The sequence below is a fragment of the Sarcophilus harrisii genome, chromosome 2 (assembly GCF_902635505.1).
Source record: "Sarcophilus harrisii chromosome 2, mSarHar1.11, whole genome shotgun sequence".
Taxonomy (NCBI): domain Eukaryota; kingdom Metazoa; phylum Chordata; class Mammalia; order Dasyuromorphia; family Dasyuridae; genus Sarcophilus; species Sarcophilus harrisii.
The window spans coordinates 471,960,574-471,984,693 of record NC_045427.1 but is presented as its reverse complement, the minus strand read 5'-3'; the positions used below and the strand labels follow the sequence as shown (position 1 = coordinate 471,984,693).

At 37.4% G+C, this 24,120-nt stretch overlaps 1 long non-coding RNA gene across 2 annotated transcripts; it reads left to right on the top strand.

The window, feature by feature from the left end:
* The first annotated feature begins 1,265 nt into the window (after nucleotides 1-1,265).
* LOC116421765 lies at nucleotides 1,266-23,452 on the top strand. Of its 2 annotated transcripts, none has more exons than XR_004232279.1 (3): nucleotides 1,266-1,575; nucleotides 15,434-15,561; nucleotides 22,982-23,452. It is a non-coding gene; the product is annotated as an uncharacterized LOC116421765 (long non-coding RNA). The 2 variants fall into 2 exon arrangements; XR_004232280.1 differs by lacking the exon at nucleotides 1,266-1,575 and adding an exon at nucleotides 11,069-11,322.
* Nucleotides 23,453-24,120: the final 668 nt, after the last annotated feature.

The window sequence follows — 24,120 nt, the reverse complement described above, 5'->3', positions numbered from 1 at the left end:
ATAACCTAGTAATTTTCATAGGCATAAGCCACGGTACTCCTGGCCCAGCAGAAGCTGGAACTTCTTATGGCATGTTATTATAGGGCCTCTTCCTGTCTGGCCATCCTAGCACCTTTGCCCTTGCTTGATCAGGATCAAGGTTTATCTAAGGGTTTTTGATTTCATGCTAGCACCGACCTTCTTCCCTTCCCCAACTCCCACCCCTAGTTTCCCTCCTCATGCCTATTTACTGAAATTCTCTTCCTTCAAGTCCCTGATCAAAATGTTACCTTCTCTAAGAAGTCTAGAATTAGAAGTCATCTCTTCTTCCTCAGATTTCTACAAAGTATTTTGTGTATTTCTTTTGCACATATCATATTCTGCCTTTTATATTTTATATTATATATACTCCTCCATTAGGTTGTAAACTCTTTGAGGGCAAAAATTGTGTGGGTTTTCATATTTATAGCCTCAGAACCTATCACTGTGCCCTGGGGTAGTATCTGTTGAATCTAAGCAATATTACATGACCCAGTCCCTTAAATCCATCAAAGAATATAAAAATACTGGCAAATTTTTTTTGTTGGTACATCAGTTTGGGAATGACTAAACAAATTATGGAGACAAATATATTAGAATATTACTGTGGTAAAGAAATAACAATCAAATTGACTACAGATAAGTATGAGAAAATTTTTCTGAACTGATAGAAAATAAAATAAGAAGTCAGGAAAGCCATAAAAACAGAGACTTTTGCTGTTGTTTTTCAGTCATCTCTTAACTCTTCATGACCTCATTTGGGGTATTGGATATTCTTGACAAAGATAATGGAGTGATTTGCCATTTCCTTTTCTAGCTCATTTTACAGAAGAGGAAACTGAGGCAAACAGGTTTAGATGACTTCCCAGGGTCACACCACTAGTGTCAGAGGGTAGATTTGAACTCAAGAAGATGAGCTTTCCTGATTCCAGGTCCAGCACTGTATAAACTATGCCCTTTAGCTCTATAAACAGAGACTATGGCAAGGTTAACACAAAAGAACCCCAAAATATTAGAAACTAAATGCTGCAAAATTATAAAGAACAAATTTAGTCATCTAAAGGAGAGATGAGATACTTTTCCCTGGTTCTTCTCAGAAGTTAGGGTCCAAGGTATGGAACATTGCATATAATGTCATATTTCTTCAATGTTTTAGTGAGTTTTATATGTTTTGATCAACTTAAACATGACCAATTCCAGTGGCTATCTTTAACAGTGATGCTATTTCTCTCATTAACAGAATCTTTGCTGACCATTCTAAACTTGACAGTTGGCTTACCTGATTTATGATATACCTTCCACTCCCATCTGGACTCCATCCTGTCCACCTCTCTTCTGTTGCTGTCTACAAGTCAGTTTCTAGAAGATTTAGAATCCATGTCATATCTTTGCCTTTGAAATAAAGAGGAGAGTATTTCTGTTACCTGGAAATGGAAAGCAAGGAAGTCAACTGGGATAGTGGCAAAGCAGCAGCAATGGTCCCAAGAAAAGTTACTTGCTCCTTTCCCAATTTGGGATCCTTAAGATCCTGAGCACAAAAGCAAAGAGAAGTGTGGGGTCAGTGCTGATATTTGATACTATCTGTATAGAATCTTCTTATTTTGGAAGAGGGGGAGGAAAGACATAGGAACTCACTGAAGAAGAAAAATCTGGAAATATTTTAAAGACTGAAAATATAGTAATCCTTCATGTGCTTCTAAGTATGACTCCCTTGTTCTGAGTGTATTCTCTAGTTTAGTCTTTTGTGCTGGGCCACACTGAGCCAGTATTTGGGGTTGGGGATCACTGAATGATTATGGTGGTGATGACCTTCTGTGACTGACAGGTATATTCCTGAGAATACATTCTGAGTTTTCCCTTAGAGTGGGTCAGTATTAGGGGTTCAGTGATCCCAATTCTTGATATATCTGATAGTCATGTGACATGAACTGAAAATTTTCCTGAGTAGAAGACAAATTTCCCTATCTTCCCCTACCATTCATTCTCTCTTTAGGGAACCAAAGGTTTAGAGACCCAAACATTCTCTGCTGTTGTTGGTTTTCCATTTCCTGATCCTGTTCAACCATTTCCATCCCAGAGGTTAACTTGTTTGTTTGTTTGAACATCATGCCAGTCCCAAGTTCCCAAAGGACACAAGGGATTCTTGTTGATGAACCTTTGGAGGGTCCAAGGTAATGGGTGTGTTTGGAAAACTGATGAATTCACCATTCTTATTTCTTATCCAAGCCTAATCCAAATTGAGTCCCACACAAACTCAAACTGAATGTTTAGCCACTCAATGCTAATTAAAATGTGACATGGCCTTCCCTTTGATCTTTTCCTGACAGACTAAAATAGTCTCCTGAGTTATTGAGAGCTGAGAGTGATTAAAGAGGCGACAAATAGCTAAAGAAATATGGGAGAGAGAGAGGAGAGAGAGAAAGAGAGAGAGAGAGAGAGAGAGAGAGAGAGAGAGAGAGAGAGAGAGAGTATGTGTGTGTTTGGGTTATGTTTTGGGAACGTACTTTACTTCAACATAGAGTACTTCTTTCTGTTTGTCCTGTCCCTCTTTTTTTCTAATTGATCTGGGTATATGGCATGCCATCATACTGATCTTTCTTAAGTATCTTTTTTTTCTGTGGCAATTGGATTCAGTTTGGGATTTTGTGTTCAGTTTGGGATGACACATTATACACAAGACATCAATAAATTTGAGAGTATTCAGAGGACAATCAGAATGGCAAAGTTCATGCCATAAAAAGATTGTTGAAAGAACTAAGGATGGTTAGCATAAAGAAAATCTGAGAGGAGGTGGTGATGGTACCATTGTACCTGTTCTCCAGCTTCAAATATCTGAAAGATTATTAAGTGGATTAGGAACTATATTTGTTCTACTTAATCCAAGAAGACAAAAGTAGGAGCAATGGGCAGAAACTGCAAAAAGGTAAATTTGGATTTGATATAAAGAAAAAACTTCCTATTAATTATAGTTGTTCAAATTTGGACCACAATGCCTTGAGAGTTCATTTAAGGTCTTTAAATAAAAGTTAAATATCTACTTATTAATGTAGAGGGGATCTTTAATCTAGAATGAGTTAGATTATATGTCTTTTGAGTTACATTCCAACTTTTAGATTCTGTAATTCTGAATTCAAGCTAGTAAATGTAGTATTGTATCATATTGCTTCCATTGTTTCAGCATGACTGAACTAATCTAGAAATTTAGTCTTAGCTCTTTGAGAAATATCCAGTTCTTCAGTGGAATGTGTTGGGTTTTTAGGAAAGACTAGAACTCTTGGTGTGAGGGCTCCCCAGCTCTTTTCAGGGTTGCTTAACTGCCTTTGGTGTCTACCTTCACCCAAACTATTTCTAACTTCACCCAAACTATCTCAAGAGACAGGCTAAACCAGGTTGAGGGTAGCCAATTGGCTTGAAACTTCTTGGTGATTTAGGGAGATGTCTACTCCACCCAAGCATGTGAAGACTTTCCCAGTAGAATAAGCAAATAAAAATAATCTGTTCTAATAGCCATGAAGGCAATTGAAACAGACACTGTGGAGAACTAAGAACTTGGTCAATCATTGAAAAGACCAAGGTCATCCACTGCATTGTTATACTGACTTTTGTCTTGCCACTGAACTTGAATGGCTCTAGAAAAGATAGAAAGATTGATTTTATGCAATTCTACCTCCCTTAAATTCAACTCATGAGTAAGTCAAGACATCATCCTGTAATGTCCTCTTTAAAAATGAAGTATGAACAACATTACATTGCATTATTCAGTGCTAGAAGATGATGACTTTTTTTTTTTTTTGCTGAGGCAATTGGGGTTAAGTGACTGGCCCAGAGTCATACAGTTAGGGAGTGTTAAGTGTCTGAGACCAGATTTGAACTCAGGTCCTCCTGCCTTCAAGGCTGGTGCTCTATCCACTGTGCCACCCAGCTGCCCCAGGAAGATAATTATTAATAAATACTCCATAAAGGGTTTCTGGTAACCCAAAAGGCAGTGAAAAGATGTGTGACATATGTAAGTATGCTACAGTATATTATCAATGAAGAATTATATAGGAAAGAAATTTGGCATAAAATAACATTTTCTGGAAAATGTAGGACCAGAAAAAGAGATGGGCTGGCCAACAAGAAAAAGTAGACATCCTGCACCTTCCATTAGTAACCATACAATTTCAAGAGATGTTGAAAAAGGCAAGACAATCAACATATTCTGTGGGTTCCTGTTGGCGTTTTATGCAAGGGATAGGCACGAGAGTTATATCAGATGAGAAGAAATGTCTCATTAGAAGAAATACTCATACTGATGAGATGATAGATCTATCAGTGTATCCAAATAAGGACCTGCTGATGAGAATAATTCTCAGTAAATCAGACCATTTTATGTATTATTGTCCTCCACAGAGTTATGGGAGCCAATAGCCCATCAACATTGTTTTTTGGTGACAGGAATCATTAGTGAGCTCAGCTAACACCATTTAGATAACCAGCACTAGATGAAATATGATTCTACAGTATTACATTGCTTAATTCTTTGTCTTGGACATATTAAACATTATTCCCCTTCACATTATCTAAATACAGACAAACTGATCTTACTGCTTTATCCAGATGAGATTTCACCTTCCATCATTATGCCTTTGCATAGGCCATCCTTTGAGGATATAAACTCCTTCACACCTGCCTCTTAGAATTCTGATTTCTCTTTTTTGTTGTTGTTGTTTTATTTTATTTTATTTTTTCTCAATTACATGTAAAAACAATTTTTACATTTTAAGAAAACATTTGAGTTCCAAATTCTTGCTCTTGTTCCCTCCTTTCTCCCTCCTTCAGAAGGCAAGCAATTTGATATAGACTATACATATACAGTCATGCAAAACCTATTTACATGTTGCAAAAGAAAGCAAAAAAACAAGAAAAATAAATAGAGGAAAAGAAGTATGCTTTGATCTGTATTCGGACTCCATCAGTACATTATTTGGAGGTGGATGACATCATTAGTCATCTTAAACATTTTGGAACTGTCTTGGATCCTTAATTCATTTTAAGTTCTGTTCAAATTCTATTCCCTACAAATTGCCTTTCCTAATGCCTCTTTTTAGATGTCATGCCTCCCCACAAGAAAACTATCTTGTATTTATTTTCTAATACTTACATGTGTACTTGGTGGTTCCCCTAATAGACTGTAATGTCCTTGAGGACAGGAACTATTTAATTTTTGTCTTTGTATTCCTATCATCTAGTTCCATCCCTAGCTTCATCACCATGTCATTAATAATTATTTTCTTACATGGATCTTTGTCTTTCCCTTTAGAATGTAATCCTCTTAATTTTAAATAAGCATTTTTTCATTTCTAGTATTTATGTATTTCAATATCCCAATTCAGTAGCAGATGTCAATAGTCCTGGAAAAGTAAAGCATTTGTTAATTTGTTATATGACAATGAATGCATTCACATAAAGGTCTTTTCCCTTCTCACTACTCTAGAAATTGGGACAAATATATCTCGTTGTCACTGAACTTTCCCTGTGACTTTGGTTATCTCTGCTGGACAGCTCCATCTAGATTTTTTTCCCCCACTGTTATCTCAAATTCAAAATATCAAAAGCAGATATATATTCACCAAATCCATTCTTCTTCCAAACTTCTCTATTTCTATTAAGTATACCAACATCCTTCTAGTCATCCAGGTTTGAAATGTCAGTCACTGACTTCCTTTCACTCTACCCCCCACCCCCGAATCCACATAGTTACTAAGTCCTTAATGCTACCTCCACAGCATTTCTCATATAAATCTGCTTCTTGCTACTCACAGTACATCTCCTATGAAAAGTCCCTAAAGCGCTACTGCTCACTCTCTCTTCCCCTCTCTTTCTGATTCTGTCTCTATCTCTCTGTTTCTGTCTCTGTCTGCCTCTGACTTTATGTCTCTGTTTGTCTGTCTGTCTTTCTCTAACTCTGTGTCTGTCTGTTTTTCCTCTATGTCTATTTTGTATGTTATTTTTCCTCTTTCTCTCTCTCCCCCATTTCTGTGTATATGTATCTCTCTGTCTCTCTCTGTCTCTGTTTTTCTCTCCTTTCCTCCATTCATCCTTCTCTCTCTCTTTCTCTCTCTCTCTCTCTCTCTCTCTCTCTCTCTCTCTCCCCCTCTTCTTTTTCTGTCTCTGTTTCTCTCTATATATCTAGCTCCCTTAAATCATTTTATCTTAAATTCACTTAGCTTTGTATAGTACTCCCTCAGCATCCAAAAATAACATAAGCTCCCTTTTGGACAAAGACATTTTTGGAATATCTTGTTTATTTATTTGTTTTCACATCATTCCCCATGCCTAGTACAGTGCCTTAGACACAGAAGGTTCTTAATAAATGTTTGTTGAATTGATTATAGAGTGCACTGTAGTTGGAGATACCTCCCAGATTGATTTCTTATTTTAAAATATGTCCCATTTATAAGTTTTGAGGTTTAAAAAAAATTTTGCAAATATTACTTCATTGAATCCAGGGAAATTACCCAATTTACATAAAATTCAGTGAGGTTGACATAGGTAGTAACAGAATGGAGATTTTAAATGCAGATTTCCTAGTTATTAGTCCAGGACACATTCTGCCATTCCATGTTGCCTGTTGAGGACAAGGATGATTGTTATTGTTGCTCTTGTGTCTTTGTATTCCCCAGCTCCTAAGATGATGCTTTTCATGAAGAGGAATCTAATGAATATTTTGTTGAATGGGATTGGATGTATTTTTTGTCCTTGGCTTCTTGAGGAAACAAGACTCCAAACTGTCATTGATATTAATTTTCTCTGTGTTCTTAGCTGATAAAGCTTCCAAAGCAAAACAGCTCCCCTCCATGTTGGCCTTGAGACCATCACCTGCTGCTTCTCTTCCTGAGGCACTCTCTCCTCTCCAGCTGAAGCCATTTAGCCCCCTATATCGTAGGTTTGAAGTGACTTTAGACTCTAGGATCATATCTGACCCTAAGCAATGGAAAAGAAGAAATATTAGAACAACAGTCTTACTTAGGGGCCTCTGCTTGTCCATGTTGTTGTAGCTCTTCTGTCCCTGGGGACTTGCTTTTATCCTGCACCCACTCAGTCTTCCCTAATTTGGCCCAAACTGCTGCTGCCTGATCCCTGGTTCTGACACTTTTCAAATAATCAGTAGATATGCAGCAAGTATTTTATCACATTGCCAAAACTGGAAAGTAAATGAGAATCCTAGAAGACTGAGCTATTGAAGGAAATATCAAGCCAATCAATGATTTGACAAACTCTAATGGAACTTCAGGCTAGTAAGTGAAGCTGGATCCTGCTGGCTTAAACTCTGAATGAAGAAATGGGATCTTTAGCCCAACATAAAAGTTCATGACATGAGGATCATTTGAAAGAACTGAATGTGTTTGACATGGAGAAGAAAAGACAAGGAAGGGAGGGGGAAATGAGTGTGTTCAAGTGTAATTCAAATTTTCAGTATGCTGAGTTTACCTGACTTGGAGTTTGCCTGATTCCCTACCTCATGAGTGGGAGTAGACTTCACAAAGACATCTGCTCACTTTTTCCCACATTTTTTCCACTGTGCCCAATAAGAAGGTCATGTGCCAAACTAGTGAAGAGAGTGAAGGGATTTGCTTTTACTGGGCTATCCTTTTAATCCTGCTCTGAAAAATGGGTCTGAAGGTGTTTGCTTTATATTATTTGTTCTCAGCTTCAGGTGCTAGAAGAATCCATATGGGATGGGAAGTTTTAGAATGGAGACCCTTGAAGCCAGTATTGTAAGCTGGGACCCTAGCAAGGAAGCCTGAAAAGCATCCAGGGTGCCTAGAATTTGAATTTCCTTGAGAGGAAGTGTTTAGACTTGGGGCTGGGATTGGGCCTAAAGGAACTGAACTAAACTAGGAAACTATCCCCCTTCCCCTCCCCAGAGACTGAAGGGATGTCAACGGGAGGAGAATCACCCTATGTCTCGAGGAATGTGTTTGTATATTTATGATTCTCTTTTGAAGTATATATTCCTCCTTCCTAAAACCTTCACTGTTATCCAAGTATTTAAAGAGTCCTCATGAGGAGGACAGATTAAATTTGTTCTTTTTGGCCTCAGAGATCAAAACAAAAAACAATAGGGACAAGTTGCAAAGAGGCAAATTTAAACTTAATGTCAGAAAACCTCTGAATAATTACATCTGTCCAAAAGCAAGAAGAACTACCTTTTTTTTTCTTTTATTATAGTAACTTTTTATTGCCTGGGTAATTTTTTTTACAACATTATCCCTTGCACTCACTTCTGTTCCGATTTTTCCCTCCCACCCTCCACCCCCGCCCCTAGATGGCAAGCAGTCCTATATATGTTGAATATGTCCTAGTATATCCTAGATAGAATGTATGTGTGCAGATCCAAACAGTTTTCTTGTTGCACAGGGAGAATTGGATTCAGAAGGTAGAAGTAACCCGGGAAGAAAAACAAAAATGCAAACAGTTTACATTCATTTCCCAGTGTTTTTTTTTTCTTTGGGTGTAGCTGCTTCTGTCCATCATTGATCAATTGAAACTGAATTAGGTCTCTTTGTCAAAGAAATCCGCTTCCATCAGATTACATCTTCATACAGTATCGTTGTTGACATATATAATGATCTCTTGGTTCTGCTCATTTCACTTAGCATCAATTCAGGTAACTCTCTCCAAGCCTCTCTGTATTCATCCTGCTGGTCATTTCTTACAGAACAATAATATTCCATAACATTCATATACCACAATTTACCCAACCATTCTCCAATTGATGGGCATCCATTCATTTTCCAGCTTCTAGCCACTACAAACAGGGCTGCCACAAACATTTTGGCACATACAGGTCCCCAAGAAGAACTACCTTAAAAAGCAAAGGGCTCCTCTTTCATGGAGGTCTTCAAGCAAGGCTCCACAATTATCATCCATAATAGAGAAAAGATTCCTTTTCATTATGGGTTAGACAAAATGGCTGTAGAGGTCTCTTCAAACTTTCCAATTGTAGCATCCTAACTACTTTTATTTCCTTTTATCTGCTTAGCAAACTTTTACCTTCCAAGCACTTTAGTGTATCTTATCTTACTTGATCCTTACAACATCCCTGCAAAGTGGATCAGTCACATAACTCTATTTGGCAAATGAAAAAACTGAGGACCAAAAGAAAGGAAATATTTTGCTAGAGATTCTAGGGATAGGCTCCAAAGGTAGACTTGCTGGATACTCCCAGGAACAGTATCACATCTCCAAAAAAAGTTTTTCAAAGCTCATTTTTAAATGATAATTTAAAAAATACATTTAGTTAAATTTTTGTTTCATTTGTTTAATGAATTTTCAAAATGTGTCTTCTTCACAGCTTTCTATCTACTTGCATTGATACAAGTTGTTTCCTTATTCAAGAAATCTTTATACCAAGGAAACCATGGATTCAGTCTTTATTCTGTTGCTATTTTCTGATTAATAATTTAACAAATGCTCACCTTAAAAATAATGGAAATTCCCCGGGAACACACCAGAATGCAATGTACTATACATACCTATAGTCATGAGATTAGTTACTGACTGCAATATGACTAGAGCCCTGGTCTCTAGATCTTCCCATTATCATTTACCTAACACAAAAATGCATGCAAGAATTTCAGTTAGAATGTAAAACTACAAAGTTGTTCGAGCCTCATCATCAACACATAAAAATAAGGCTTAACATTTATGATGCTCTTTTTTAAAATGTACAAAATATTTTACATATATTTTCTCAATTAATTCTTGAGGTAGTTGCTATTTGTGGTTATCTCCATTTTACAGATGAGGAAACTGAAGTCCAGAAAGATCACATGATTTGCACATGGTCACACAGCTATTAAATGTCTTAAAAAGTCAGGAAGAGTTAACAGAGAAACAATCTAGGATGTTATCCCCTTCCTCCATACATGCCCTATTTAATTTGGTTAAATGTATTTTCAGCATCTACTATCTATAAGACTTTCTACAAGGTGCTAGAAATAGAGAGAGCTAAAATGCCATAGTATGTGCCTTCAAAGACCTTGTATTCAAATTATAGCTATAGACATATACTTATTTTTGTTCAATGGTAGCCATTTCTAGGATGGAGGAAGAGAAGAAAAAATAAATTTATGTGATAAATTTATTGTGTATTTAAAAGGAATAGCAAGTTATATATAATAGATTTAATTTGCAGTTGCATATGTTTTATATATAATCTTTTAATTTATTATACTATTCTATGGAAATGCTTGTTTTTATTCTATAAATTAGAAGTAAAATAAAATTTATGAAAGAAAAAAGAAAGTAATTCAAAAGTATTACCCAAAAGTAAAAAAAAAAAAAAAAAAAAAAAAAAAAAAAAAAAAAAAAAAAAAAAAAAAAACATACCTTGTTTTCAATTTACTAAATGGCAAAAGTGATTTAAAAAAAAAAAAGAGCCTCTATGGAACAAGCTCTGGAGCTGACCAGAAAGCCCTGTTCTAACAAGCCAGGTTCATGGTACAGTGGAGGAGTTAAGAAATCTGGGGGGTGATACTCAGCTACTCCATAAAATGATAATTCATGAGAATCATAGAATTAAGAATAAAGAGCTGGAAGGGACATGAAAGGATATCCAATCCAGTCTCAAAAAATTTACAATAAAGGAAATGGAGGCCCAGAGATGACTCACAGGTTGTAAACAAAAGAAACAGGTTTCAAACTGAGATTTTTTTTATTCCAAGAAATCTTTCTATTCTACCTTGCTGCCTTCCAACTGGCTAGCCTTTGGATAAGGTCTACCTCAAACTAGATGACCTTTGAAGGAATATCCAATTCTGGGAGCCTATAATTCTAAATTGTTTCATTTCTCATAGTCTTGGATTCCTTCTTTGGAATGGGGATAATAATGCTATCTACTTCATAGGGCTATTTGTTGTTCAGTTGTTTTAGATATGTTTTAGTCATTTAGGGTTTTCTTGGTAAAGACACTGGAGTGTTTGCCATCTCCTTTTCCAGATCATTTTACAGATGAAGAAACTGAGGAAAACAGGATTCAGTGACTTGCCCAGAGTCACAGAGCTTTGAGCGTCCAACACCAGATTTGAATTCAGGCCTGGTGCTCTATCCACTGTGCCATCTTGCTTCCTTTATAGGGAGGTAATAAAGAACAAGCTGTAGGAAGGACAGAGAAGTAGAACGCATCTAGGACTCGGAGTAAGCAGTGACTCTTGAAAGCTGTGTGACTATCATTTAACTTCTCTGAACCTCAGTTTCCTCATCCATCATATGAAGATGATAATTTACTCACTGCCTATATCAAAACACCCTAAGAACGTGAGTTATTAGTAGTTTATTATGCTCGTCACAAATACCAAAACACAAGAGATTGTTATTATTACTGAAGTAGTATTACAGAGAAGGTTGGGGAAAGTGGAAAAGGGAGAATGGTGTCGACCCAACAACATGATTGACATTCTAGGTCTTTGGGGAGGGAGGTTGTGCTGGGTGGGGGGAGATAGTGGAATGAGTGAAGGCAGGAGAGGAAGTCATTAAGTGCGACAAGTCGGCACATTGTACAGTAATCACAGTAGAACACAAAACAAAAGCAGTCTGCCTTACAATGCCCACACAGCGCCTAATGCACCAAAGAGGGATCTTACATCCTCTTTGACGGAGCCTGATTAATTGGTTCTTTGTACCTCCAAATTGAAAGCACAATGTAACCTGGCTGCTGCCACTGGTGGAATCCCACAGGGACACCCAACTTTGGACGGGAGTTGAGGCCGCTGAGGAGCCAGAAAACTACTGTGTGCGACGAACTGTGAAAAGTCATTCAGCAGGAGAAACCCTCAGCATCCTTTATTTATTGGCATTGAAATATTTATCTGTGATATGTGGCATCCATAATAGATTTGTCAATCTCATGGGCTCCCGGTATGAAGCCTTCGAGCCCATGTCAGATCTGTTAGTAGCTTCTTTCTAGGACAATGTCGGTTAATTGTCAAATTGCCAGTCTGGTAACGGGGTCGCTCGTGAGATCCTGAACCCAGGAAAATCAGCTACTTGAAAGTCAGAGGAAGAAATACCCCACTAGGAATCCTCTATTTTGGCAAGAACAGATAATATACCTAGGATCTTTATTTAGTTTTGAATTTAGAGATTAAAACTCAATTGACCCTAACATTCAAGTTTTACTGCAGCTTCCTGATAATTGAGTGAGGGGAATGATTTGCGTGGCATAGATTAAAGCTGCTGTGCAGTCTGACAGAACAGATGAAAACATGATTTTGAACCTGAGACAGGGAAAGGCCGGGAATACCCAGCATCAGTGGCCTTGCTCTCCAAAAGCCTTATATTCACAAAACATACTGCTATCTAAAGTTCACCCACAGATGAAGCACATTCGGGACTATGGGAGAGAATGCAGTTTAGCTACAAAAGAGGGAGAGGATAGGCAGTTAGGGTGATATGGGTTAGAAAGTCAGTTTTTCTTTCTGTCCCATCCTGTCTCCCTGGAATCCATCCATTTCTTCAAAATATTCATTAAATCTCCTGCATTTTCCAATTCTGACATAAGTTTGAATGCACCCAGGACCAAAAGAGTTGCTTTCCCAGTTTAAAATGAGGAAAGAATACTATAGATATTCACACCCTATACTCATATACCTTCATAGGCCCTGAGGGAAAGAGAATCCATTTACACCCAAATGAGAAGGCTAGAACACTTCTGTTCTCTGCTCCAGTCCACTCCATGAGCCAGAGGTCTTTGGAGAACCTTTGTATTTTGGTCCCCAATTTTCTTTGTTCTTGTAAAAAACAAAACAAAACAAAAAAAAAAACTAAATCTTAAGTTTGTCTTTCTTTGCTTCCTTTTTGATCTCTGCAGATGATGAGTTCTCCTTTTCTTTGGATATAATTAATAATTTAAACATTCAAGTTGCTCCAACTTGTATGCTTTTCTAAATGTCTCTTGTCTCCTGCATTTGCATATATTAGAGTTTCTACCCAGATTTGGTTTTCTCAGCAGAAATGCTTGGAAGCCACAGTTATCAGTATCTCCTCTCTTCCCCCCCACCCAAAGAATTACTTTCATCTTTCAAGGATAGGTTATTATTACCTGAAAGTTTGGAGGTTTTGATATATTGTATTCCAAGTTTTCATTTTCTTTCTCATAGTTACACAAGTTTGTATGACCTGCCTATGGTTCCTTGGTTCTTAATCTCTTTCTTCCTGGCTGTTTGTAATATTTTTTCCCCTTTAACATAGAAGTACTAATGTTTGGAAATATCATCTCTATGTATGTTGAATTTGTGATTTCTTTTGGATATTGACCTGAAGATTGTCTTTATTTTTCTTTTGCTTTCAGGTTTAAATACAAGTCTTAGACAGGTTTTTTGTTTCTTTGAGTTTTTTAGGCTCTCTTGAAATACAGTATCCAGGTTTTCTTCTTTGCCATGGTTTTCATAAATTCCAAGGATTTTAAAATTCTCTCTCTCTCTCTCTCTCTCTCTCTCTCTCCTATTTTTTATAGCTTCCTGTTTGCCTTTAATAGGGGAGATATCTCACACTTTCTTTTGATTTTGTTCTATTAGTTCTTGTTGTATCATTGAATTTTAAATTATGTTTGTTTCAATCTGTCTTCAAAAGAGCCCACAACATGGGTGAATTTTTCTAATTACTTATTTTTCTTCCAAGAAGTCCAATTTCATTTTTAACTCTTGTTTCATTTCTTTTTTCATTTCTTCAGACCACTCTTGGAGTCCTTGAGGCCAATATATCTTTTACTTCTTCCTGAGATTCTATTTATAACTATTACAGAATCATTTCATCTGTTTCAAAATGTTATATTGGGTTTCTCTTAATCATAATACTTCAGAAGTTTCTTCTGTTTGCTATATTTTCAGCCTTTCTTCTAGTGATGGTTGGTGAAGGTTTCTTTCTGTTTCCTTTTTTAACTTCTCTTATCACTTCAGTCACTCTATTCTTTAAGCACAAGACTCAGGGTAGGAGTAGAGGGTTGATAGTTACAGCTACACTAGGCTCTCAATCTTTGGTCTGGAATAACCCAGTAAACAAACCTAATTTTTGATAGTTCCTTGGCTTTCCAACCTTCAACAGTCTTGGTCTTGGGCATCTATATGGAAATCTTGGTGTTGGACAGAATGGCTGAATCTGGAATCTCATTCTCTGTTTCTTGTGCCCTCCCACAGTTCTAACTAGGAAAGATGAACTGGAGTCATAGTAGTTCCCAAGAACTGCCCCCAATACAATCTTGGATTGGAACATTGTCTCGGGATAACCATTGCCTCTATCTCAGCCTGAGTAGGCTATGCTAGGCAAAGACCTGCTCTGTATCATAGACCCAGACTGAATTACTGGCCTGATCTAGGCCCAGCTTTATTTCACAATCTCAGTGTTAGACGCTGAACTATGCCAAGCCCTGTTTCTTCCTATGATCCTGAATAGAAAAATAAATCCTTCTTTTTGAACCCTCTTGCATAGGGATCCTGCATTGAAATTTTTTATTTCTGTGTTTTTATTAACTAAGTAGGCCTCTATTGTATCAAAGTATGGCTTTTTCAATGAAGCCAATGAACAGAAAGTTGGAGTTGGTGAGCAGTCCTCTGGAAGAGGTCCTTGTTTTCTGAGCTGCTATATTCTCTCTTTGATGACTCCAGGTTCCTCTGAGACTTCTTGAAGCTCTAAGCAATTTATCATACAGATAACCAATATATTCTAATGAGATTTGTCAGGGAGGCCTCCAATGAATCCTATTACTCCTTCCATTGTCACCAGGTGTGAGAGCAAAAGGGAAAATTTATGAAATTGGAAGGGTAAGCTAAACACACTATTCATTGTCTATTCAAGTGGATAGGCAATAAGCCCAGAGAATTTAGTTCATCATTTCCCATTCCCAGCTAAAGATCCAGAAGACTTTGAGCCTCTGATGAAAATAATATTTGGGATTGGGAATATTTTTGCTAGAAATAACATCTTCCATAGAAGATGGATTAATAGTTTCAGAAGGAAATATTTACTTTCTTAATGATCAGATATTTCCTCTCCTAGCTAATGAATCAGAGATATAATTTGTCTAGATCTGGTGATATCCCAGCAAAGTGTAGGATAAGCTCTCTAGGATGACAGGGAATGGGATTTGCTCTATGCAGATGCCTCATCCCCACTTCCATATGGGGTTTGAGGGCTAGAGGTAGACTCATCTGACTTTTCTCACCCTGAAACATCACATCCCCTTTAATTCCCAGCTAAGGAAAAGACCCAGTAAACTTTAAATTAAGTCATTTCCTTTGGAAAAGACAGAGTTGCTTCCTTTTTTCCCCCTTCAAGTAGCAATCATAAGGTTGCTTATTTGAAGAAAATTTGATTTGAAGAAAAAGAGCAATGACCCAATTACTGAAATACATCACATCTTCTCATCCTACAGGAATCAAATTCTACCATGAAACTCTCAGAGATATCTTCTGAGACAGCTGAGATAACTAAGGCAGAGACACAGGTCCGGCAGAAGCACTAAGGAGTAAAACTGGGTGAAGAAAGAACTAGGTTCTAAAGGTAATTGTGAAAAGAGTGGGAAGAATTAGTTCAGAGTCAGTGGGATGACACTGATTGGCACATTGAACACCGTGGTCCTACAAGTAATACACATCAGAGACAGAATTTGAGCCGAGGTCTTCCTGGTTCCAAGAGCAATACTCTACCTTTAATACCACATTCATTAACAGATCCATTCCATTTCATACTTCATGATCTTCCTTCTATCTTTACCTATTAATGTTCTGGGTACCTTAGGTAACTTTCTGCAGGTTTACTTTCTCCTCCTTTGTGATGTTTTGTGAGGGGATACTGCTTATAATTTTCTATTATTCTCCTCTGTAATATTTTGCAAATGAGCTCATACTCTTAGTAAAGTTTGAACTTGGCTGCTGTATCTATTCTCTAGGCAAAAATATTTAAAACATTTGCTGACTGAAATGTTTTCTGGACTCTGAAGTTATTGTTGAGGTTTTTGTATTAATTAAACTCTTTGAAGAAATGATGATTATCATTTATTAATTCAATATGTATTTATTAAATTGTTCTAAGCAATGGAGATTAATTTAAAAAAGAAAACTTTCCCTCAACAAGCTTAGCTTCTACTGGAAGAGGCTATAACTTTTAAACAAACAAGAAGGATTGGAATTTGATATGGAGAAAGCACTAACTACTAGGAGGATGAGGAAAAAAACTTGTGGTAGATGGCATCTGAGATGAGTCTTGAAAAGATTATGAGAAGCAGAAGAATGAGACAGACAGACAGACAGACAGGGACAGAGAGAGGGACAGAGAAAGAGAGACAGAGAAAGAAATAGAAAGACAGAGAAAGAGATAGAGACAGAGACAGAGGGAGGGAAGGAAGGAGAGAAGAAGGGAGGGAGGGTGAGAAGGAAAAAGGAAGGGGAAAAGAGAGGAAGGGAAGGAGGGAGGAAGAACAATTTACTATATATTAAATACTGTGCTACTAGGAAAACAAATACAAGCAAGTAAAACAGAACCTGCTCTCAAAGAGCTTACATTCTAAAAAACAAAACAAGGTATTAAGGAAAGCTGGAAAGGGGAGGAGGTGAGATACATGTGTGAAGGTATCATTTGGAAGAAACTGGAAAGTGAAATGAGATCTAAGATTAGGGCAAGATAAGAGAACTAATCTATCAGAGTCTGGGGTGGTTCCCACCAAGGAAAACTCAGTCACCAATGGGAAGGAGATAAGAAAAATGATGGGAGAGTAGGCTATGCTACTTAAAGATGGCCAGAAAAAAAAGTATGAGGGACAATTTATGTATTAAAGGTGTATTCAGGGAGCACTAAGTAGGTCCAATTATCTGAAATGGGTACTATGTGAAAGAATAGTGTAAAACATCTAGAAAAGTAGACTGCAGTCAAAGTGTGAAAAACTTTAAATATGAATCTGGGTAACATGAATTTTGTTCTCTATGGAACCACTGAAGACTCTCTTACTTTTCCTATGAGTGGATTTTTATTTTTATTTTTTATTTAACAATATATTATTTTTCCAATTACATGTAAAGATAGTTTTCAACATTAATTTTTGTAAAATTTTGAATTGCAAATCTTTTTTCTTTCTCTCTCCCCCTTACCTTTTCCTTCTCCAAGACACAAGCAATCTGATATAGGTTATACATGTATAATCATTTTGGACATATTTCCATATCAGTCATGTGAAAGAAAATTTGGAGCAAAAGAGAAAAATCATGAGAAAAAACAAACAAACAAAAAAAGATGAAAACAATTTGCTTCAATCCTCATTCAGTTTCCATAGTTCTTTCTCTGCATGCAGTTGGCATTTTCCATCGGAAGTCTATTGGAATTGTCTTGGATCACTGTGTTGCTGAAAAGAACTATGCCTATCATAGTTGATCAACACACAATATTGTGGTTAATGAATATAATGTTCTCCTGATTTTGCTCACTTTGCTCAGTCTCAATTCATGCAAGTCTTTCCAGGTCTTTCTGAAATCAGCTTGCTCATCATTTCTATGGAACAATAATATTCCATTACATTCATTTATTCAGTCATTCCCCAATTGATCAGCAGCCACTCAGTCTCCAAATCCTTGTCACTACAAAAAGCTGCAAATATTTTTGCTCTTCCATCTTTTGTGATCTCTTTGGGATACAGACTTAGTCCACTAAAGATTGTTTTTTAGGGAAATAATGGTATACCTTAGGAATGTCCTTTTAGCAGTCATGTAGAGTAGAGGTTCAAGTTGACCATGAGATCCCCAACATTCCATAATGAAGCCTGAATCAGATTAAAATGTAATTGGGAAATATTTAACAAAAAAAATAAAAACACACCAAACCTTAGCATTACATTTTAAAATTAAGTCAATATGTAGCCCACAGGGTTCCTTATGTGCTATTTGAATTTGATGCCTCTATGTAGAACATACATTAAAGAAATTAAAGCAGGGATATGAAAGAGAAAAACAGGAAGTTCAATACACTATTGTAATAGTTCAGGTGAGAAAAGTTGCCACATGAGTAGAGAAAATGGAAGCAAATGAGTATTGTAGATGTGGTATCAACAATCCCTGGAAATTTATTGGATATAGGAGTATGAAGAAGTGTTGGGAATGGTTCAAAGGTTTTAAACCTGTGTGAAGGACTGTGGTGTTTGTTTGTCTGTCTGTTTGTTTTACAGAAGAAATAAGGGTGGGGGAAAGGATAGTTCAGAGTATGGTGAATGTCATTCTGGATGTGCTAATTTGAGGTGCCTTTGGAACATCTGGCTGGGATGGACAGCAGCTATCTTGCATTGGGGAACAAGAAGTCGGGAGAGTGAAAAGAAATGGAAATATAGATTTGAGAGTCATCTTAACATAGATGATAATTAAGCCTAAGGGAACTGATGAGATCATCAAAAGAGAGGTTAGAGAGAGAGATGAGCAAAGAAGCTTAGGCAGAGATTTATCTGCAACTGGAGATTGGTCATAGATAATAGCCTTGCAAATGAGACAAAGAAGTGATCAAACAGCTAACAGGAAGCTGAAGAGAATGGTGTCACAAATACAAGGGGAAAGGAGAACATGCAAAAGAAGGAGGGGGGACAGTGGGGAATCAATAAGGCCAAAAGTGGTGGGGAAGTTCATTTTTTAAAAAATGAGGAATAAGAAAAAATTATTTGATTTAAAGATAAAAGATCATTGGTAACCTTTAGAGAGAGTAACATCACTACAGTAATGTGGTCCTAAGGCCCAATGAGAAGTGGGAAAATTAAGGTAATTGGTATTAACGGGCTTTTCTATTAAAAAGAGAAGGCTTCTGACCCTATGGCTCTTTTGGAAGTATCTATGAAAGGAAATGGAAAACAGTCACAGAAATTAAGAAAATATGGAAAGGTTTTTATCAACACCAGCTTGATGAATGAGATCATACCCATATAAATAGTTAAGTAGGGAAATCTCTGAGTGGATAACGAGGGGACAGAAAAGAACTGAGAATGCTCTCCCCATTTTAAAAACAAGTATCCTGAAAGTCTAAGAGAATAAATGACTTGTTCAGGTTCACACAGTCAAATAAGCATAGTCAGACTTTCAGAGGTTCAACAGAAGTCTGCATTTAATTCTGGGCCCTATGTCCAACAATCTTGGATAAGATTATGAGGTTGATTATGACATCTTAAGAGCCTCCTATCATATTCTCTTCCCCCTTTCTTTTCCTCAAGACCCAACTTTTCCCTTCTTTCCACCACCACTTACCATCACTGAAGAAATATAACAAGCTCTCCTGTGTTTGGGAAGTCCCCTAGGCTCTGGATTTTTCCTTGGTTCTTTATCTCCTCTCAGTGATGGAATGGAAAAGCTGAATCAGATCTGAGTTAAAATTTTGGTCCTATTATTTACTATATGTAGGATCTTGGCCAAGAATTTCACTTCTCAGAGCCTCAGTTTCCTTCTCTTTAAAATGAGGAATGAACATGTTCTCTATAGTAAGAACTACAGTAATTTCTAGCTCTTTTGTTATGGTTTTATGTCACATCTCTTCAAGCTCTGATTCCTGAGGATAGATAATCTCAAAAGATAGAAAGTGAAAGCATTTAGCCAGTCTGGGGAGTGTGAATTTTGTTCTTTATGGAGCTGTTGAAGATTCTTTGGGGGGGGGGGGAGTATCATAAGAGTATATCTTAAGGATGTCCTTTTGGCAGCCATGTAGACAGAGGTGTCAAAAGTAGCCATGAGATTCCAAGTACTCCATAGTGAGTACCTGGCATAGTATCTGGCACATAGCAATGCTTTAAAAACACTTCCTTCCTTCCTTCCTTCCTTCCTTTCTTCTTTCCTTCCTTCCTTCCTTCCTTCCTTTCTTCCTTCCTTCCTTCTTTCCCTTCTTTCTTCCTTCCAGTAACATGTGTGCATTTTAACAATTTCCTGGAATTCTACTTCCTTGACCCAAAGGAATGAATGAGTAATTTTAATGATAGAATTTCAGGTACCATGTTGAGCAGAGACCTGAGAGTGTGGGGGTGGGAGGGTAGAGACTGCTTTTCAGGACTGTGGATAGTCACTTCCTTTATGCATACTTAGAGTCATCTTTGTCCACTGTCTTGATGGTCATATAAAAACATATGCGGCCCCTACTTTTGGAGAGACAAAATCTAGTGCCTGGAAAATTCCAGGTCTTTCTGAGAGCAATCTGTTCTCATTCTATCCTAGAGTCATTAGGAAATTCTGTACCCGATCAACAGAGGGGAAAGAAGGGAAACAAACAGCCATTCTCTTCATGGTGGCTTGGTTGCATTTGAAAAGTTTCTAAGCCAGGAAAGTTTTTCCTGGGCCCAGCTCTTGTTCTTTAGGCACTGAAAGCATCAGCAGCATGTGTCTCCCCCACAGGGGCTTTCGTCTGGGCCTTTATCCTTAAGAGAAGCCAGTGGCACTTCCTCGAATTGTCACTGACTGCTGCACAAAAGGAGGAGGGGAGAAAAGATACAATTGATAAGAAAAAAAAAAAGTGAATCCAAACACGGCTTCTTGTTTTCAAGAAGAAGGGCCAACTTTGCCTTTATAGGAAGAGCTTTGAGAGCAGCAGCCCTGGGATTATACGGCCGAGGTTTGTAAAAAAAAAAAAAAATCAATAACTGGCGCTGTTTGGAGAGATGGAAAGAAAGGACAACTAACTAGACCAGATTGTAACAGTTCTGCAAGCAGTCACAATGCTCACCTTACAACAGCGCAGCCCTGCAAATTATTAAATAATAAATCACAGAGGCGAGCAGGCTGGGGTGGACAGAATGCGTTTGACTGCAAAGCAGACTGAGCCCCATGAATTATTCACGTCTCAAGCAAAGATAAAACAAGCAGGGGAGGAATGAGAAGAATTCTTCCAAACAGGTTCCCCTGTACTGAAATCTACCTTTTGATTACTGATACATATTTGGGGATTCAGCCGGTCAAAGCCATGCCAGATCTCAGAAGAAGGAGACGACTGCAGCCCGGCTCAGGGCTCTGGGAAAACCTGGGATTAATAAGGAGCTTCAGAAGTAACACGCCTCTGAAATATCATTTTGCCAGACTGCTGCGCTGTTAGCAATTAAAGGCAGGGCCTGAGCAAGGTGCCGTGCTCCCCGGCTGGAGCTGGGGACACTTGGCCCTCCTCAGGCAAGGGGCTGCAGCTGGGGCTGGCACAGCATCAGGAAGGGCTCCTCCAGAAAAGAAATCTCTCTACCCCATGAGCCTCTGAGGGAGCAACCAGTGCAAGCCTGCAGAAAAGCTAGAATTGTTTGGGATGACACCACCAAGAATAGGGAGTAGATGCTAGGACAGGGGCCATCCCTCATGGACTCAGTCTCTTCTTGGCCCTTTGGTCATAAATTTGGGGCAAAAAGAGACCTTGGAGGCCTTCTAATCTAACCATCAATCACCAAGCATTTACTAAGGACCTGCTATGTACCAGGCACTAAAGTGGTTCTGGGAATCCACATACAAAGAATGAAACGATCTCTGCTAGCAAGGAGTTTGCATTCTAATGGAGAAGACAACAAGGACATAAAGAAAGATGGCATAAATATAAAGAGAATAAATACAAATATCTATAAAGCAGATAATTAAATCCAAGATAGTTTGGGAGGGAGAATCCTGGCAGTGGGGACGAAGAAAGCTTCAAGCAGAAGATAGTGCTTGAGCTGTGTCTTAACAGGAAAGCCATAATTATTTTGGAGATAAGGAAACTGAGACCCAACCAGGTTAAGTGACCTTCTTTCCTCCCAGGTGGCAGAGGTAAATGTTAGACCCAAGATTTGAATCCTTGTCCTCAGCCTCTAATACAGTACTCATCCAGCTCTGCTGTGTTACTTCATATAAGTATGGGAGGTCCTTCCATTCTTAATTTCCTTTAAAGCCTAGCTCAGAAAGCTATCTCCCATAAAAGGCCTTTTCTGATTTCCTCCAATTGTTTTACTTTTACTTCCCAACCCCACTAAAGCACTTTGTATTCATTTCATATATTTTTTTTATTTATAGGTTTATGTTATCTTCTATAATATGGCTCACCCAGAATCATATAGCCCACTATGAATAAGAGGCAAGACTTCATGTCAAGGCTTCCAGGGGCAGCTCTCTATTCACTGTGCATGTCACATTGCCTCATGTCACATAAAAAAAAATACAAACTTTAAAAGGTCATTGCTAACCTTGGAGAAAAAACTAAGCTTGGATTTAATTCGGACTTCACAAATGGAAATTGGCTATAGTACTTCTTTAATCTTAAACTATCTCATCATCACATAGTCACAAAGTCAGACTCTCAGTTTTGGAAAGGGCCTCAATGAACATTCAGTCTAACTAGTTCATACCTAAACACAAATCTTTTCCAACACCATCCTATCCCTGGCCAGCAGTAATTTGTTGATGATGATGGGCATACTGTCACCTCAGCTATTATTCCTATACCAATTCTGTGCTGTCCTTCATAAGTCTCTCACTAGACATGGTCCTTAACAATAGATAATTTTCAACATTCACCCTTGCAAAACCTTATGTTCCAAATGTTTTTCTCCCTCCCTTCTCCCCACTCTCTCCCCTAGACAGCTAGTAATCCAATATGCTTCACATATGCAATTCTTCTATACATATTTTCACAATTATGCTGCACAAGAAAAATCAGATCAAAAAGGAAAAAAAGAAAGAAAACAAAATGAAAGCAAACAACAAAAAAAAGTGAAAATACTATGTTGTGATTCACACTAACTCTACAATCTTTTCTCTGAGTGCAGATGGTTCTCTCCATCACAAAACCATTAGAATAGGTCTGAATCACCTCACTACTAAAAACAACAGTGTCCATTAGAATTGATCATCATATAATCTTGTTGATGCTGTGTACAATATTTTCTTGGTTCTATTAACTTCATTTAGTATCAGTTCATGTAAGTCTTTCCATGTCTTTCTGAAATCATCCTGATGATTATTTCTTACAGAACAAGAAGTTGGGCCAGGACCTCCAGATGGAGAGGAAGACTTCATTCTGAGCCTTGAAATCTGAACAGACAACTGGTACCCTTTCCTAAAAGAAAATTCTGGAGCCAGTATCTAGGAATGGTACCTGAGGGAATAGTGATTAAATACTAAATCCTACCCGGACTTTTATCATCCCCCATCTCCTTTTAAGAAGAGAATTCACTATACAGAAACAGAATTGCCCCTTAGCAATATTGTGAGGTTTACAGTTGAAACATCAGTGGCCCTCTCCTCTTACCTGCACATGGGAGCTTAGATTTAGAACTGGGAATGTGCCTTAGAGAGTAATTATCTAGATTCTCTCATTTTATAGATGAGGAAACAGGCTGAGGTGAGTTATTTGCCCCAAATCCCACAAAGAAATAGCAGAATATTATAAATATGTTGCTTTTATTAAAAGCATGTAATAGCATAAAATAAACTCATTGTCACTTTTAAAGCTTATCAGATCTTCTTTGAATTTTTTATGCTTCAATTTTTTTTATTTACTCTTTTTTACATCATTTTCATTAATACCTCCTCCACATTCAAGTTTTTAAAAATACCCTCCTTTATGAAAAACAAAGTCAAAACAAATCCACATATGTATAATGTCTGAATATATATGTATATATATATATATATACACATATATATATATATATATAGTCCTACATCTCATATCTATCACTTTTCTATCAGGTTTTGAGTAGAATACTTCTTCATGAATACTTTGGAGTTATGGTTGGTCCCTACATGGATTAGAGTTCCTTATTCATAAACATTTTTATTTACAGTGTTGTTACTGGCATATAAATTGTTTTTCTTATTTTGCTCCTTTCATTCTGCATCAATTCATACACGTCTTCAAATGTTTCTATGAACTGATCTCTTTTATCATTTCTTTCTGTGCAATAGTATTCTATTAGTCATATGCCATGATTTGTTCAATATTCCCTTGTTTTCCAATTATTTCCTACAACAACAGTAACAAAATTATTATATCTTTGTGCATATGGATTATTTTTCTTTGCTTTAATCAACTTGAGGTACAAGCCTATTGGTAGCATTTTGGGATCAAAGGATAAACACAGTATAGTGACTTTTGGGGGTATAATTT